This window comes from Echinops telfairi, unplaced genomic scaffold (assembly GCF_000313985.2).
Source record: "Echinops telfairi isolate 266 unplaced genomic scaffold, ASM31398v2 ScPeMD7_7475;HRSCAF=8513, whole genome shotgun sequence".
NCBI lineage: Eukaryota > Metazoa > Chordata > Mammalia > Afrosoricida > Tenrecidae > Echinops > Echinops telfairi.
In genome coordinates this window covers 9,934,413-9,944,821 of record NW_022111379.1, presented here as the reverse complement: position 1 = coordinate 9,944,821, position 10,409 = coordinate 9,934,413, and the positions used below count along the sequence as shown (strand labels likewise).

The following is a 10,409-nucleotide window of genomic DNA, read 5'->3' as shown; positions in this document are numbered from 1 at the left end:
TACCTTAATACTAAGCCTATAAATATAAGTACATATATATATTTCCCCATCATCATATATAAATATATTTAAATATGGACATGCCTGTATTTAGACCTCTATAAATGCCCTTTGCCTCCTAGTGCTTTCCTCTATTTCCTTTAACTTTCCTCTTGTCCCACTATCATATTCAACCTTCATTTGGGTTTCAGTAATTCCTCTGGGTTACTTTGCCTTGATCAAGCCCTACCAGGCCTCCTATACCCTCCTCCCCACTGATTTTAGATCACTTGTTGTTCCCTTGTCCCTGGCTTTGTTAACACCACTTCCTTCCCACCCACCACCCATCCCTCATGTCCCCAGAGCCCGGTCCTGTTGTTTTCTCCTCCAGATTGTTTATCCTGCCTATCTTATCTAGATAGACCTGCAGAGATAATAATATGCACAAAAAACAAGACAGAGCAAAACAAAGCAACAAAAGAAAACAAAACAACAACAACAACAAACCAAGGGAAAAAAAGAAAAGAAAAACCTATAAAGAGTTCAAGGACTGTTTGTTGGCCTTTAGTAGTATAGTCTGATGGGGTGCCATGCCCTGGCCCCAAAGTCTATTTTTGGTATTTCCTGGGGACTTCCTTGCTCTGTTCCCCTTGCTGCTCTGTTGTATACCCTTCGTGTTTTGTCTCGGTGTGGTGGGGTCAGATCTGGCACGATTCCCACACTGTGTCTCCAGTGTTGTAGGACTATGGGTCAGTGAGGGACATGGTGTCTTGTAGTGGGATCGGCACTACTGTTCTCTCTGTGCATTGGCTGCTCTGAGCAGGAATATCGTCCTCAGGGCTTGGTGGAGAGGGTGTTCTTATAGGAATTTTACAAACTAATTATGTTTCTTTTTCTGATTGACGTTAATAAAGTTTGTAAATGTGGTTAGGTTAAAACATGACACCTTGCCATTTGATCTCCCTTTTGAGTTAATGTATATTTGTTCCAGTTTTTATCATTTCCTGCTTTCTTTTCTATTGGCGTTTTTCTGTTTTATTTTGTCATTATTGCTAGATTTTGTTTGTTTGTCTTGTATGTTTTTCTGCATATGAAATCCAGGATAGGTAAATCTATAGAGACAGTAGCTGGAGTAATAGTTTCCCAGAAGCATGGCAAGGGTGCTCTGGTAGTGTAGCGGTTACACATTGGGCTGTGATCCTCATGGCCAACAGTTCAAAACCACTGGTGTCAGGGTAACCAGCCCCTAACAATATCACAGTCCGTAGGTGCAACTGTACGGCGATAATACATAAAGATTATAGTAAAGTCATAGAAGATAGGAGACACAGAAGATAAAATAAAGGAGTCAGATACATTTCATGGTAGCATGCTCATCTCAGCCCCTCTTAGTGGTCCACATGGGATGGGAAATGAGAGGAGGAGAGAGAGAATATATTTCTGACCACGGTTTATATATCTTTGGGGCATGAAAGCCCCTTGATTACAGGTAACGACATATGTCACAGGAAGGGGTAGTACCTTAGGCCATACAACAATGGGATGGGGGCGCGATCTAGGGGTGTACACACAATAGGAAGAGGAGGGATTAGGGGTACACATGTGACAAGATGGGAGGATCCCAGATTCAGGATGGCAGCCTAACCTTGGATGTCACTGAGCTGGTTTGACCGGTTCTGAGCTCTCCAGGGAAACAATCACTATTCTTATCAGTAGTGGGTGAGCCCCACCTAAGGTGGACCAGACAGTAGTCTGATTGCTCTGGATGGCTGATGCCTTCAGGGAGAATATCTCCAAACATCTGACCTCCCACCATGTGCCTGCTGGCAAGCAGCCTCTTAGGTTGGGCATATATCTGGGGGAGAAAAGCTGGGGAAAGCCTTTTTGTATCCCTCACACTAGGAGCTCAAAGGAGAAAGGGGGTCGTTATGAGTCAGAATTGATTCCATGGCAGTGAATGGAGAAGGGCATCGCAGGGAGGTTGGCAGGAAATGGGGAACTAACAACAGCGAGTCCAAGGAAGAAGAAATGTTCTAAGACTGTGATGATTACACAACTCTTTTTAATATGGTTGAGCTATTGAAATGTATGGTCTGTGAGTTACATGTCAATAAAACTGTTAAAAATAAAACTCATCTCTGGGAAAGCATGGATAGGGTGCCTTGTGGTTGACTTCACAACAGGAGATGGGAAGTGTCCGGTCGAGAGAAGAGGCTCGAATCAGACACCAGGCCAGGTGGGTTGCAAACAGCAAAGTTCTTTCCTCGCCTGGGTGCAGAGCCTCAGCTCAGGATGCAGTGACTTTATGCACTGCTCAGAAAAGAGGAATGGGCTTGGCCCCTCTGGGATGGAAAATGCAGGCTGGGCTCTTGATGGAGCAGCCTCATGAAGCTCCAGGGAGTCTTGGGTCCTCATTGCTCGAGGGGGCTCGCTGGTTCCTTCTGGTCATCACTGTCCTTGGCTCGATCATTTTTGACAAAGGCATACATTCTTCCTGTTTGTGCAGAGCATTTTACAGGGTCCTCCTTAGGGCAGAACTTCAGAGGGTGGGCTCAGGGGCAAACACAGAGGAACTTTGGTTCTTAGCAAACTCTACTAAGCCTTACATTAGGCACACTTGGATTAACTCCATCCTTGACTGAAGACGCAGGAAGGCCTAATCATTACCTCGTGTCAATCCTCATGGCCACGAAGGGAAATTTGAGGAAGTGTCCTCTTGCACTGTCCATCCACAGGCCACCCAGATTCGGATGTCCACCCTGCCCCCCACCCCTGAGCTGAGAAGATGGGGGCATCGGGTGGCCTGTGAAGAGAACCCCTTCCTGTCTTGCTATGAGGAGGTGAAGGGACCGTTGCTAGAAGAAAGGTGACAGAGGAAAGAGAAAAGGATTTCTTGGCTTCCTCCTAGTATTCCAGACCCGAGGGTTTCTACAGCAACAGAATTGCACTATTCATCCGCAGCATCCCTCCACAGGATGTGATGAGGGGAGGCTGCTCTCCCGGAATGTAACATTCAGAAAAGCTGACACAGCCACTCCCCATTGAAATGAAGCAGAAAATGTTCAATCACACACAATAGAATCAAAACTGCTGGGCCTTCATTCCTGCCTGGCAACACACAGCTGGGACCAAACAGCTTTGGCTGCCCTACGGGGGTTGTCAACTCTTCTCCGCCTCCCCATTCTTTGTACCCTCCCCTGCCCTCTCACCTTCTTGGGGCAAGGGTGTCTCCGCATGGTAGAATTCTCATCTTCTGTGCAGGAGACGGAGGATGGCCACGCCTCTCCTGTGCAGCTAACCACCCATCTGCTGCTACGATGCTGAACAGGTTTCAGCGATGCTTCCCGACGGTGATGGACAGTGGAGCCATTCCTGGGGCAGAGGCTTTCGGCTGTCTCTGAAAACGGGGTGACAGCCCTGTGGAGGCACTGAGCGGATACTCTGAGACAATGAACGTTTCCATTGAACAATGGAAATGAGACGAGAGTAAAGTACAGAGAGATTTCATGGCTTGACAATAACTAGCAAGTGGCAAGCTGGGAGACCACTGCAGGGGGTTGGGTTCCAGAAGCAATACTTGTCACCGATCCACCGTTCACCGATCCACCGATCCAGCTGCTACTGCGGATTAGAGGGGAGCACATTGGGCAACTGGTAAAACCAGGCGTCCCAGGGAAGGCGGGTGGTGATGGGACCCTAGGAAGACAGAAACCAATCAGCCTAGCTGCCAGTCAACACCCTGCAGGACAGAACACACCACCCTGCAGTTCCAGAGCGTTCCCTGTGGCTCACTGGGGAGGCCTTAGCTTTCTGTCCAGCTGCCCCTTCTGACCGCAGGATGTCTAGTGCCATGCTTAAGATGTCCTAGGATGTCTAGTGCCATGCTTAGGATGTCTTAGGATGTCTAGTGCCATGCTTAAGATGTCCTGGGTTGTCTAGTGCCATGCTTAGGATGTCTTAGGATATCTAGTGCCATGCTTCAGAACAGAGGCTCTGCCTCCAGTCTGTCTGACCTGGGCTTCGGGCTCCACCTGACTGGTGAAATGTTTGTGGCAGTCCCTGAGTGAAACATGTCAAAGGTTCAGAGCAATGTCTGTAGGTCAGGATGTACATACTAACCGAGCCCTTACAGGATTGGCTCTGGACCTTGCTCCCACCCCCAAGGTTCTCAGACAGCCCAATTCTTCCGTCCACGCATGACCAATTCTCCCCTTGGGTTTGAGTGGGCTCAAGAAGAGGACCTCATCTTCAGAACCATTGATGATCCAAAGCTGGCACCCAATCATGAAAGATTGCAGGCATCACAGTGGGCTCTTGGGAGGCCTTTTGGGGGACAGGAGCTTTTCTGGGAATTCTCAGGTGAGTGGTTTCTACTTGCTGCTGGAGTCTGGAAGGCAGATGGGGGCTGGTGGAGTCAGATGGGGGCTGATGGGAAGCGGAGACATTGGACTCTTGGGGAGAAGTGGAAGAAGCTCCCACGCCTGTTTTAGCTTTCCCTCTTCCTCCCCTGGATCCCTAGGCTCTTCCATTCTAGGCCCACATAGCCCCCTGCCGCCGCCCCCTTCCAGGACTCAGGTGACTTGGCCTGTCAGCTAGGAAAGCAATTGAATTTCATGGAAGATTAATGGCTCTTGTCCCCAAATGGCAGTACTCACTGGATCTGCAGTGCAAACCCTGACTTCCAGAGCCTGCACAGAAGGAGGAGTGGCCTGAGGGTTAGAGATGGGGCTGGCGGAGGGAATCCTGAGTCGTGTCCTATCTGGTTCAAGGGGAACAGCAAGGACTGGAGGTGGGGCTTTGTGAACAGGTTGGCCCAGGAGACATGGGAAAGTACTCTCTAAGCAGGGCCTGGGACTCAGAGCAGAGGGGCAGGACAGGTGCCAGTCCTGAGATGTTGGTGTCACTTATCTCTGTTACCAAGTCAATTCCAACGCATAGTGACCCTGGACGATAGAGTCAAACTGCCCAATAGGAGCAGCTGGCGGGCTTACACCACTGACCTTTCAATGAGCCGCCTAGTGCTTCAGCAGTGTCACCAGGGCTCCCTGTGAGTGGCCCAGCAGTGTTAGGTCACACACCCATAATCCCACTCCACCTTCAGGGAAGTCCTATAAGACGGTGTCTGCTGGTACACTCAGGACTAAAGACTTGCAAACCATCTTCGAAAAGTTGTCATGTATGCATTCATTTATCAAACATTGGTTGAGTGCTTGCTGCATGCCGGGAAATCAGCCCAGTTCTGGATCCAAGGTCAGTGCTCTTTCCACATCTCTGTTTCAGGGTGTTAATGCCTGCTTCCTCCTCCTCCTCAATTTGCTGCCCAATCACATACTCTCCTCCCATTGTGGTTTTGAGTTGCCAACAAATTCTTTGAGGCTTCTCCTATCTTTTGTGTATTCCTCGGCTGTCTATAATCTTCATGTGGTCTGGCATCTGTCTTCCCCCGTTAGCTCCCTAGCCCCTGATTCTGCACGGAACTTGCTCTTTTGATATCTCAAAATGGATTGGTTCAAACCCACGGAACAATACTTAATTTCAGTTCAAGCTCATTTCCTTTTTATTAAGACCCAAGTTCTTATGATACGATTTGGGATAGCCTTGTGGACAACCAAAAACCTGTTCTCAAATGGGATTCAATCCACGAGTACAGGCAGGCATAGAATTTCAACACACGTCTTGAGAGGACACAATGCAACTTATAATAAAGCCTACTTTCCCTCCCCCATGGTGTGGGCTTGGATCCCTTCCAATGACTAGAATAAAGTGGAAATAATGATGGAACTGGATCATTTGCTTGTTCTCATGTTGTCTTTTGGACACCTGCCTGTCATGGCTGAACAGAACCATGGAGAGGCCCATAGACATTTCACGGAGCTTGGGAACCAGATCCCGCAGCCCGGTTAAGCCTTCCATTGTTGCAGCCCAGCCAGCATCTGGACAGCAACTTCGTGAGAGACCCTGGCCAAGAACCACCCCACCCCCCACCCCCGGAAAAGCTGCCCTTGTGACTCCACCCCTCAGAAATACGAGGGGGCTTCAGGAAGTGCCCTTATCCTTCGATTCTATTTCTTCATGAACTTTTTGAAGCCCCTTGTAAATGTTTGTCGTTTTAAGCTGCTGCTCTTTTGGAATAATGTGGGATAATTTGTTATGCAGCAATAGATACAGATAACTAATACGTCTTTGCCATTCCCGTCTGTCCCCAAAGCCAACCCGTACCTTGACTGGGAACCTCAAGTCATTGGAAAGCTTTCGTCTTGTACTGAGCTTAGATCATAAAAACGCAGATTGTCTGGGCTCAAATATCCGTGGTGGCTCCTTTCCTGCTGTGCTACACTGGGCAAGTTACTTAACCTCTCTGGGCCTTAGTCTTGACATGGGCCCCAAAACAAGGGTACCTTCTTGAAAAGTGAGATTGTTAAGATTCACTCAGAGAATAGACCTGTGAGAGTACCTGTTTCAAAGCTGGGTGCTTGGTGGGTGCCCAATAAACTGGGTTCTCTCTGGTCCTCTAACTTCCCAGTGGGGCTACCCAGGAGTCCTCGGACCACAGAACTGGGTTCCTGGTTCCATTTGCATGGGTGCAGGTCCCCTTGAGACCAGGACTTATAACTTCAGGGGTTCTACCAAAGACAGAGGAAGCCTTCCTTGTCTCAGGACGTCCCCCACATGAGAGGAGACTTGTCTATAAGAGGTGGGATGTACTTCTATGAAGGTCCAAAAGACCCCTTCCAGGACCAAGCAAGAAGCAGCATTCTGGAACAGAATGGAGACAAGAAAGCAGATGCTCATGCCCAAGAAAAGCAGAATTTCCTTCAGCATTTCTCCCAAATTCTCAAAGTGCTGGCTGAGGATGAGCTGGGACACCCAGAGATGGGAGATACCGCCTCAAGAAGGTCCTGGAGTACAGTGACCTTGAAGGCAAGTACAACCCAGGTTTGAGGATGCTGGCTGTGTTCCAGGAGCTGGCGGAGCCCAGGAAGCAGGATGCTGAGGGTCTGCAGTGGGCCCTGACCATGGACTGGTGTGTTGAGATGCTATAAGGTTTCCTCCTGGTACTGGAGGACATAGTAGACCCATCCCTCACCTGCCAGGGGCAGCCTTGCTGGTTTGAGAAGCCAGGAAGAGGTTTGGATGCCATCGAGGATGCCATGCTGCTGGAATCCTGTATCTACTGCCTGCTGAAGCTCCACTGCCGGGAGCCCTGTTACCTGGACCTGCTTGAGCTGTCCCTGAGGGTTCCTATCAGGCTGAGACGGGACAGGCCCTGGACCTCATCACTGCCCCCCAGGGCAACGTGGATCTTGGCACATTCACTGAAGAGATGTACACATTCATGGTCAAGGACAAGACTGTTTTCTACTCCTTTTGCCTCCCTGTAGTTGCTGCCATGTCCTTGGTGGGCACTGATGGGGAGACGGAACATGCCAATCCCAAGAGGATCCTGCTGGAGACAGGCGAGCTCTTTCATATGCAGGGGATAACCTGGGACCTCTTAGTAACCCCAGTGAGACGGGCAAGATTGGCACTGACATCTAGGGCAACTAATGCATCTGGCTGTGGTTCAGTGCCTGCCACGGGCCAACAGGCCGGGTCCTGAAGGAGAATCATGGGCAGAAGGAGGCAGAGAAGGTGGCACAGGTGAAGACAATGTACGAAGAGATGAAGCTGCCGGCTGTGTTCAAGCATTACCAGGAAGCCAGTTCCAGCAGCAGCCTTAGAAGTGTCCTGGGGCCAGCAATATGCTGCCTGCTGCCCCACTGCAGTCCTCCATCTTCCTGGGGCAGGCACACAAGATCTACAAGTGGAAAAAGTGACCTGGAATCTGGGAGGGCGGGAGGGGAGGTCTCAATAAATTATTGTTTAACACAGAGAGAGAGAGAGAGCCTGCCGCAGAGCAGAGATGCTGCCACGCTCAGGCTCTTTGGAGAGTGAGTTGAATCTAAGTTGCTATTACTCCCTAACAAATTAGGAATATTCTATGTCCACAGCTTCCCCTTCACAGGCTGGCTTTACCCTCATCTCCCTTATTTTTATTTTACTCATTTTAATCCCACAAATAATACATGAAAAATAGTAAGTCAACATTTCCTGAGAAGTTACCAAGGTTCCAAGAGTGTTACAAGTCTTTCCATCTCTGAACCACTCTAGGACTCAGACTGCTATCACTACTCCCGTTTCACAGATGAGGAAGTCGAGGCAGAGTGGTAACTTGCCTATGGTCACACAGAGGCCAAAAGAAGTTAAAGAAAGGATCTTCTTGAGGCGGTATCTCCCATCTCTGGGTGTCCCAGCTCATCCTCAGCCAGCACTTTGAGAATTTGGGAGAAATGCTGAAGGATCAGGGTCAGTCTCCCACTTACATAGGCTGTTCCAAGAGCCTGCCTTTCATCTGTATCCATCTTTAGTACTTGTTTGCTAAAAGAGGCCTCAAAAAAGAGGTCCTGTCTCAGAGGCAGTAAGAGGCCACTGTGCTGTTTCCTTGAGATATTTTAGCAACAGACTTACATCCATATGGAATCAACACGAGAGCCTTTCAACAGATGACTAAACAAAAGTATGTACGTGTAATGAATGATATACCCATCAAGAGAAGTGAGATTCTGATAGGACATGGATGTACCTTGAAAATATTGCAAGGCAAACACCACCCACTGAGCCCGTTGTGATGCATAAGGAAACTGTAGGACAGAGTAGACTGTTCTGTAGGGGGAGCATCAGACACACAAGGGCAAATATTTATGATTCCATTTATATTTGTAATACACGAGGCCAAAGTTTATTAGTCTTAATGGGGAGGCAGGAGTGGGAGTCACTGCTCACAGGTTAATGGGTTTATGCCAAGTATCCTAACATGCAGAAACTAATGTCACCGAATTGTACGTTTTACAATGGCAAGCTTTTGTTTCATATATTTTGATTATATGGATTTCTCCACAATAAAATTTATAATACATTGACATCTAGAAACACAGAAACCGATTGCTAAAAAATAAAATAAAAATCGTTGTAGTCCTATTGCTTGGCTTTCTCCGCTGAACCAGGAGACGTCGGCGGCCATCCTTCTCAGGGCCATTTTGACCCTTGCATGATAAGCAGCCAAGGTGGTACCTTTATTAACCCACCTTCCCAGGGCTTAGCCCTTGACTTTCCCCCCTTCACCCAGTTCCCCACCCATTTCCCCAGTGTGCCCCCCCTCCATCTTTCTATTACCCCGCTCCCCCTCCCCAGCATTTCGGGCCCCCTTCCAGACCGCCCCAGTTCTTCACTACCACCCCTCACTCATGGCCCCCCTCCGCCCCACCTCGCACGCTCTCCAGGCTGGCTGCAGACGCTTGCTTATTCAACGCTAACCCCCATCCTCAGACCCTCCGCCTCCCTCCGCCACTTTCCCCTCCACCCTACATCCCACCCCTCTGCCTCCCGAGGTCCGCCAGAGCGCGCAGCCGGCGGGCTGCGAAGCGAGATGACAGTTTAATGAATGGCTTCAGCTGTAATTAGCGACCCCGCAGCTAATCACCATGTGCATTTACATTTTAAGTGCTGCAGAGGGAGCCGGGAAGGGAGGGGACCGGCGGGAAGGGCTGCCTGTGCTTTCGGAGCACTTCTGGGGGCGCGGGGGAGGAGGTGGCGGGAAGGCCGCGCCAGGAAGAACTAGTCTCCGCAGACTCCGAGAAGCTCCATCTCACCCAGCGCCAACCGTAGCAGTTCGACTCCCCCAGCCTCTCTGGGGGAGAAAGACGAGGCCTTCCGCTCCGGTGCAGAACCGCAGGCTGTGTCCTGTACGTGGGCGCTCTGAGTCGGAATCAGTTCGATGGCAGTGCGTTTGGTTCGCGGGGGATTAGCCTTCATCTCCCAGGGAGTGTTCGTCTCCGGCCTGCATCACCCGCCCCCGCGCACCCCCCAGGCTCACTAGTCCTCTTGGTCCCCAACCAGGCTGCTCCGTGAGTTCCCGTGCCCCACCTCGCGCTGCAGGGTGCCCGGCCTGGGGCTCGTGTGGCGGCTCCCGGGGGGGCTGGGACAAGGCCATCTCGGGGGTCCGGGAGGCAGGTGGCGCCGAGGCCCCAGGTGGCGCGGAGCAGCTACTCTGGCTGGGGTGCGTGCGTGCGTGCGCACGGGTCCTGCACAGCTCCAGCCACCTGGGGTGGCTGATGGGGTGGTGATGGGGTCAGCCTCGGGTCCTGAACAGCAGGACCGAGAACTCGACGTTACTGGAGGTTGAAAAAGAAGAGTGTCCAGCGGTCTCTTCCGAGGACTGGGCCCTACTTCAACAGACACCATCACGGCTGCCCCGGCTCTTGGCTCCCTCAATCCGAAGGGCGCGCTCAGCTGTCACCGGGACCCACCCAGACCAGGCCGGCGCCGCTCCCTTAGCCTAGCGTGGGAAGGAGGTGGGAAGGATCAAGTCGAACTCGGGCAATTCGGGGCCC

The 10,409-nt window shown here is 50.6% G+C and overlaps 1 pseudogene; it reads left to right on the top strand.

Moving 5' to 3' along the window:
• Nucleotides 1-6,678: 6,678 nt before the first annotated feature.
• LOC101663444 lies at nucleotides 6,679-7,796 on the top strand (annotated as a pseudogene).
• Nucleotides 7,797-10,409: the final 2,613 nt, after the last annotated feature.